Source organism: Mustela lutreola, chromosome 7 (assembly GCF_030435805.1).
Source record: "Mustela lutreola isolate mMusLut2 chromosome 7, mMusLut2.pri, whole genome shotgun sequence".
Classification (NCBI taxonomy): Eukaryota; Metazoa; Chordata; class Mammalia; order Carnivora; family Mustelidae; genus Mustela; species Mustela lutreola.
In genome coordinates this window covers 52,241,286-52,248,996 of record NC_081296.1, presented here as the reverse complement: position 1 = coordinate 52,248,996, position 7,711 = coordinate 52,241,286, and positions in this window count along the sequence as shown.

Sequence of the window (7,711 nt, the reverse complement as noted above, 5' to 3'; positions counted from 1 at the left end):
GTCTTGGCAGAAGTTCTTTTTTTTTTTTTTTTTTTAAGTAATATTTATGCCCAACATGGAGCTCAAACTCACGACCCTAAGATCAAGAGTTACATGCTCCACCAAGTAAGCCAACCAGGTGCCCCAGCAGAAGTCATATATCTTGCACAATATACTTTCTCCTTCACTGATTATGATCAGGCTAAAATGAAAATCACAGGAGAAAGCAGCCCGAAAGGCAAAGGTGACTGACGCTTTCTCAGGGCATTCTCTCTCTGTTTAATGGAGGCTGATTAGTTGGAAGTAGAGGATTCAAAACCTCTTTGACCGAGGAGCCTCTTGGGATATATGAGAGTCATTGGAGAAACGAGGCAGTTCTGGACCTAGATTGTGCTTAACAGTCATCAGACTCGTGTCTCACTCAGTCCTGGGAGAGCAGAGGGGCTTTAAGTAAAAGCTAAAAGAGCTGTTCCATTGAAAAGCCTGTGTTTTATTCAGGCATAAGCGGTCCTGTTTTGGGATCAGGTAAGAGACGGGTTCATTCCTGCAATGTTACTGACTTTTGTGTAAGAAAGCTCAAGGGTGTTGGTGTCAATGCCTCAAAGAGCCATAATGTTAAAAAACATAGATAAAGGTGGTTCAAGGGTGCCTGGGTGGCTCAGTGGGTTAAAGCCTCTGCCTTCAGCTCAGGTCATGATCCCAGGGTCCTGGGATTGAGCCCCACATCGGGCTCTCTGCTCAGCAGGGAGCCTGCTTCCTCCTCTCTCTCTGCCTGCCTCTCTGCCTCCTTGTGATCTCTCTCTGTCAAATAAATAAATAAATAAAATCTTTAAATTAAAAAAAAAAGGTGGTTCAAGAAAAAAGAGTCTTTTCAACAAACAGTGCTGGGATAATTGGACATTCACATGCAAAAAAATGATCTTTGACCTACACTTTGTACTACATGCAAAAACTAGTTAAAAATGAACCATACATAGGTAAAACCCAAAACTGAAAAACTCCTGAAGAAAACAGAAGGAAATCTTTGTGACTGTGGATTAGGCAAAGATTTCTTAGCTCCAACACAGTTCCACAAAATTAAAAAGTTGGTGAATTGGACTTAATCAAAATTAAGAACTTCGCTAATCAAAAGACACTCTTAAGTGTCTGTTAACAAAATGAAAAGCAGGGGTACCTGGGTGGCTCATATTGTACCAGAGTTTTCCATGTCCCAAGAGACCACCAAGGAGCCAACATCAATGCAATCACAGGAGGGTTTATTTAACAAGCTTAAGCTTGGGCCCAAGTATACCCGATTCAATGGAGTAGGGACTTGGACCCTGAGCTTAGTTAAGGCAGGGGTATTTATGGGTTCCTGTTACTAAAGCAGGGTGGGGCTTCCTGGAACCAAAGCAGGGTGGAGCTTACTAAAGCAGGGCGGGGGAGTTCAGCCCTTGGGCACAGGGGTCTAAGATGGCTGCCAGAGCTAAGATGGCTGTACCTATGCTAAGGCTAAACCTGAGGTGGGATGGCCTTGATTTTTCTTGACCTCCACAACAGCTCAGGGGGTTAAGCCTCTGCCTTTGGCTTGAGTAATGATCTCAGGGTCCTGGGATTGAGCCCCACATCTGGCTTTCTGCTTAGCTTCCCCCTTTCTCTCTGACTGCCTCTCTGCCTACTGGTGATCTCTCTTTGTTAAATAGGTAAATAAATTCTTAACCCACTGAGCCACCCAGGCGCCCCAAATAGGTAAATAAATTCTTAAAAAAAAAAAAAAGAAAAGAAAAGAAAAGAAAATGAAAAGCAAGGTACAGATTGGGAAAAGAAATTTCAAAATACATATCTGATAAAGGACTTATACCCAGAATATACATATTCAATACAGTTTCCCCCCACTCTCCAAAAGCAGAGGGTTCCGGTAAAAACTTTCTTTCTTTTTTTTTTTTAAGATTTTATTTATTTGTCAGAGAGAGAGGGAGAGAGAGCGAGCACAGGCAGACAGAATGGCAGGCAGAGGCAGAGGGAGAAGCAGGCTCCCTGCCAAGCAGCCCGATGTGGGACTCAATCCCAGGATGCTGGGATCATGACCTGAGCCGAAGGCAGCCGCTCAACCAACTGAGCCACCGCGTCCCACCAGTAAAAACTTTCTTAAGACAAAATGGTGTTAGGATGAGGAAGTAATCACCATTAACTTTTATGGAAAAAAGTTTCAGCCTTCCCAAACCAAAAAGTAACCTCTTTTAGGGTTTTCTGATACCTTAGGACACATCTTGCTTACAGAAGCACAAAATAAATCAAGATAAAGCACAGATGCTCACAGGCACCGTTGTTCAAAACAATGGCAGCTTGCTGGGGAGACGCTGGGTGCAGTTCCCCGGAAAGGGGCTAGGTGGCGCCACTCTCGCTGCTCTGGTCCCACTACCTCTATAATGGCTCACAACAAAACAGACGCTGAACATTATTTTGTCACTTTTTGTGAAACTGAATAGTATCTTTGGTTTTCATTCGGCTAGCGAAAACAGGTACTAATGTAGGCCCTTTTGTAAAAGTTAACTGGAGTAAGGTGAACTTTTGAGAAGCCAAGTATACCTATAATAAGACAACTCAATTACGAAGTAGGAAAATATTTAAAGAGATTCTTCACCCAAGAAGATCTATGCACGACAAATAAAAGTACAAAAAGAAGCTCAACATCACTGGTCACCAGAGAAATGCAAATTAAAACCACAATGAAATCACACTAGGAATCCTGTTTGAAGGGCTAAAAACAAACCTGAAACTGACAGTATCAAGTGTGGGTGAGAATGCTGAGCACCTGGGACTCTCATATATTGCTGGTAGGAATGTAAATGGTTCAATCACTCTGGAAAACAGTTTGGCAGTTTTTTACGAGATTAAACATACACTTAACATATCACCCACTATCCTACTCCTAGGTATTTACCCCCAAAGAAATGAGAAACATGTTTATGCAAAAATCTGTACACAAATATTTACAGCTAAAATGTAACTGCTAGCAAGTGGCAATCACCCACTCATTCCTCAAGTGCTGAATGGATAGATAAACCATATATGGTCACACAATGGAACACTACTTGGCAATAAAAAGGAATTGAGCTATTGGCACATTCAACAACATGAATGATTATACTAAGCAGAAGAAGGCAAACTTAAAAAGCTCATACTAAAGGATTCCATTTATATGACATTCTTGAAAAAGCAAAACTACAGGGAAAGAATATCAGTGCTTGTCAGCAGCTGAACATGGAGGGAAGGATTGACTACAAAGTTGCTGGAAATATTTTCTGTCTTGGTGTGATGGTGGTTACCTGATTGCTTGCATTCATCAAAACTCACAGAATTGTGCATTCAAAATGGTGGATTTTATAGTATGAAAATTGTGTTTCAATTTTTTAAAATGCACAGTGGGATTCAAACGTCTTCTACCCTTTCTTTGCCTTCCTTGTCACTAACCAATATCCTATCCTCAAAGCTCTTGTTCTCCTGGCGGGGAAATGCCCCAATTCAGCCTCCCTGAATGCTGCCTGGCTTCTGGAAACAAAAGGTCAGTCCACTAAGAATGGAGTCAGGAACCCACATGTCTGTATCTCTCCCTCTGTCCCACCCCATCTGGCTAAGGCTGCTCACCAAGGCCTTTCTATCTAACATCCATTTCCCCTTCCTCCCTCTTGCTCACCCTGGGAGTCCCAAATCCTTATGGTCCAGGTGTTACGTGGGCGAAAGAGTCTGCTTGGAAAGAGGGAGGCTCCTCACACTAACTTTCCATAGCTCTAGCCCATAAAACAGTTGCGAGTCACAGAAACTTACTGCCAGAGAGGACTTCTACCCAGCATTCACCTCACCTCATCCCTGAGCAAGGCCGCCCCCATCACTGCCTCAGGCTCTTTGGACTGCCAGCATCTTGGTCAGAGCTGAGGTCATACCTCACACAGAGCCACCTGGGCCCTCTTGAAGGAGGCATGAAAAGAGGCCTTGGGTCACAGGAAACAAGCAGCTGTGTCTGGTAGATGCTCAGGTCGAATTTCATGAACAACCAGCATAAACATGTCATGGTGAACAGGACAAGTCAGGAGAGGGGTATATGAACACTCTTGAGAAAACACCCTAGCAAGCGTGCACCCCTAATTCTATATAAAATGGTGACTGTAGACGTTTCTGAGAAATACTGGAGGCACTGTGGGGACACTATGATGTCCATGTATAGAATATGAACTCACTGGTTCATGTAGTAAACACTACAATGTCACTGGGTGTAAGCAAACTCTAAGTGTGCTGAAGACACTGTAGTGAATGTGAGCACACCACAGAAAGCTTGGTGAACATTGTGGGGACATCGTGGGAATCCCATAGTCAGTGGTGGAAACAACAGGGCTTGAATACTGTGGTAAACATGATGAGCTCTAGAGATGGACGTGTCACCATAAGGCTGTGGCTGTGGGGAATACACCATGGCGACAGTAGGGTAACCCTGTTTTAAGCTGGAAGAGCATTCTGTGGTGGCTACAGTAAGCATATTGAGCAAAGTAGAGTGCTCTACTGGACATGCTTTGGGGTATCTGCTGGCCCCATAGCCCATTCTGTGGGAATCTGCTCCCACCTAAGACCTGCACAAAGTAAGACAAGGTGCTGACAGGTTTCTTCCTTTTTCTTCCATTTCCTAAGCTGGAATTACAGTGTTTCAGTTTTGCTCAGCTCTTCTGGACTGTGTTGATGTGGTTACAAGGTGAAGAGGAGTCACACATGCATAGGTTTATATCAGAACACATGGAAGGTAAACTCTCCAGATTGATAGCTGTGAAAGTGGTCTCTTGATATCAAGACTCCTCTCCTGATATCAAAGTTAGTAGTTAGACATTTCAGGTCAATGACTCCTAGGATAAGGATGCTTGTGATTGTGGTTGTGCCTTTAGTAGGTATGTGTCATTTTTTTCTTCTAAACATCCACTCTTGCATCACAATATTCCTTCGGGAAAAATCAGTCCATGTGACTCCAGTGGGGCTGATCTATCTCTGGCTCCAGAAATGGGCTTATCAGAGCTTTCTATCCCATGGTAAAGGGATTGGATCAGGAATGGGTCAAGGAGGACCTCTCCCAGAACTTCTGCTGGAACAATTAGGGGAAGAGACATTTTTGTTCCATTGGAGATTTGAGATGGGCTAAGAGGGAGCCTGAAGTTTCTGGAAGATACATGGAAACAGCTTCTACTCTAGATACTGCTGCTATGTAGCAAACTACCCCAAATCTTAGTGGTTTAAATGACCTACAGGTCACAATTTCATGTAGTACTTGAGTGGGTAATTCTTCTTTTTGTGACATTAGTTGAGGCCCCTCATTGGCACTCCTCTGGTAGATGGGCTGGTCTGATCTATCCAAGATGGCTACAATCACATGTTTGGTGCCTTGGTGGGGAGGGCTGGAAGTCTGGGCTCAGCTGGGACTACTGACCAGAACACTATACTAGGGCTCCCCAGGATGGTGGTCTCAGGATAGTTAGACTTCCCAAATGGCAGCTGGCCTTTTCCAGAGTGAATGCCCCATGAGATCTAAGAGAAAGCTATGTGACCTTTTGTGTCCAGCCTTAGAAGTCCACCTCATTCTTGGTTGCAAGCCAGTCATAGGCCAGTGCAGATTCAAGGGAAGGGAAATGAGACTTTCTCTCAATGGCAGAATAGCACCATCACATTGAGCAAGAACGTGTAGTGGAAGCCATTGTTGTATCCCTCTTCAGAAAATACAGACTGCTACACCATCCTTGAGAATAAAGCCATCTCAGAGGAAGCCGTTGAGATCTGAGAAGAGAATATCCTTGATGGTGTCTTGAGTACCCAGATCCAGTTTTCCCCAGGATGATAGTTAGGAGAGCCATCAGATCTCTTTTCTGCATAAACCAATCTAAGTTGTGCCTTTCCGACTGCCATGGAAAAAGCTTTTACTCCTGGTGCTCTAGTTATCTATTGCTATATAACAGACAACCCCAAAACTCAGTGGTTCATTAAGAAAAATTTATTATTTCTCATGATTCTGTGGGTTGGCTGGACCATTCCTCTGCTGGTCTTATTTGGGCTCATTCATGCAACTATTGTGATGGAAAGTTCAAGATGGCCTTCATTCACCTGTCTGGCTGTTGGCTGGGGGCCTCAGTTCTCCTCCATGTGGTCTCTCAGTCTCCAGTAGGATAGACTGACTTTCTTACAGGGTGGTCTCAGGACAGTGTTCCAAGAGAGTGAAGGTAGCAAGGTCTCTTGGGGCCTAAGCTCTAGAACTTGTACAACATCTCTTCTGTCATTTTCCTTGGCTCAAAGCAAGTGACAAAGCCAGCCCAGGTCAAAGGAGTGAGTCAGTAGACTCCACGTCGTACTGGGAGAGTTGCAGAGAATTTGTGGCCACGGTATGATAGCTGGACTGTGTTTAACGGGAATATCTTTAGATGTACAGGAAGCAGGGTATGTGCGCCAGGCAGGCAGAGTCAGAATATTCTAGCATGTTCTCATTGAGGAGCATATAGTTGGAATGTGATTTCCATGGTGGCTTCTCTGAGCTGAGGGCCCATGACAAGGTCTATACTAGATCACTGGTTTCTAGGAGGCAACTTTGAATTAAGACCCCCTATGTCTGAGGGACTTTACCTCTTTGAGCCTCAGATTTTCCTCTGTAAAATGGGAGTGATCATTCCTGCCTCACGGATTTGCTGTGAGGCTGAAGAGGATGACTGTGAACTTTGTAAACTAGAGTGCCAACCGCCTGTGACTGAATATCTTAGAAGGAATAACCGGGGTGGGTCTGGGTGGTCAGAGAGGGGAGGAAGGAGGAGACTGAGATAGGGCTTTGAAAGATGGGGACAGGGACGCCTGGGTGGCTCAGTTGGTTAAGCAGCTGCCTTCGGCTCAGGTCATGATCCCAGCGTCCTGGGATCGAGTCCCACATCGGGCTCCCTTGCTCGGCAGGGAGCCTGCTTCTCCCTCTGCCTCTGCCTGCCATTCTGTCTGCCTGTGCTCGCTCCCCCCCCCCCCCTCTGATAAATAAATAATAATAAAAAAAAAAGAAAGATGGGGACATTCACGCTAAGGGGAGGAAGGGCTGTATCTCAAGATACAGAAAGTGAGAAATAAAACTGTAAAAGTACAGAGGTGGAACAGTGATAGATTGTACACAGGACAAGGAGAACAATGTCCCAGAGTGAGCTTTCCCACTGCCCCGGACTCTGTCTGGGTTTCTGGGCTCCCAAGTGTTGGGTCCCCAATGTTGGATCCCTCAATAATGGGTCCGTGATTAAAGGAGCGAGACTGATACAAAGTGAAGGTCAAGCAAAGCTTTATTCTGTGCCAAGCATCAAGAATCAAACCGAACGTTTGGGGCCGTGCCTCTTACAAAGAGGGCGACCTCTCTCTACTTCACAGACTAGCTTTTAAGGGCAAAGGCCATGTGGTTGGGCCTGGCCACGCACAGGTGACCAATGAAATTGTAACACACAGAGAAAGCTGCATAGTCATGTTAGGTCACACATAAGTGACCAATTGAATTATAATTTACCCTAGTAGACATTTGAACCAGCCTATCACCTTGGTCAGAATTGGCGCCCAAAAGGTGCCCAAAGGGCAGGGCCCATACTCCTTGGTAACTAGGGAGACAGTATGTGCCCCCTCCCCAATGGATGTCTCCCCCTGACCTGACCCACCCTTGTATTTGGGCTTTGTTACCTGGGACTGGTTTCCCAGACTTGGGTGGGGGGGC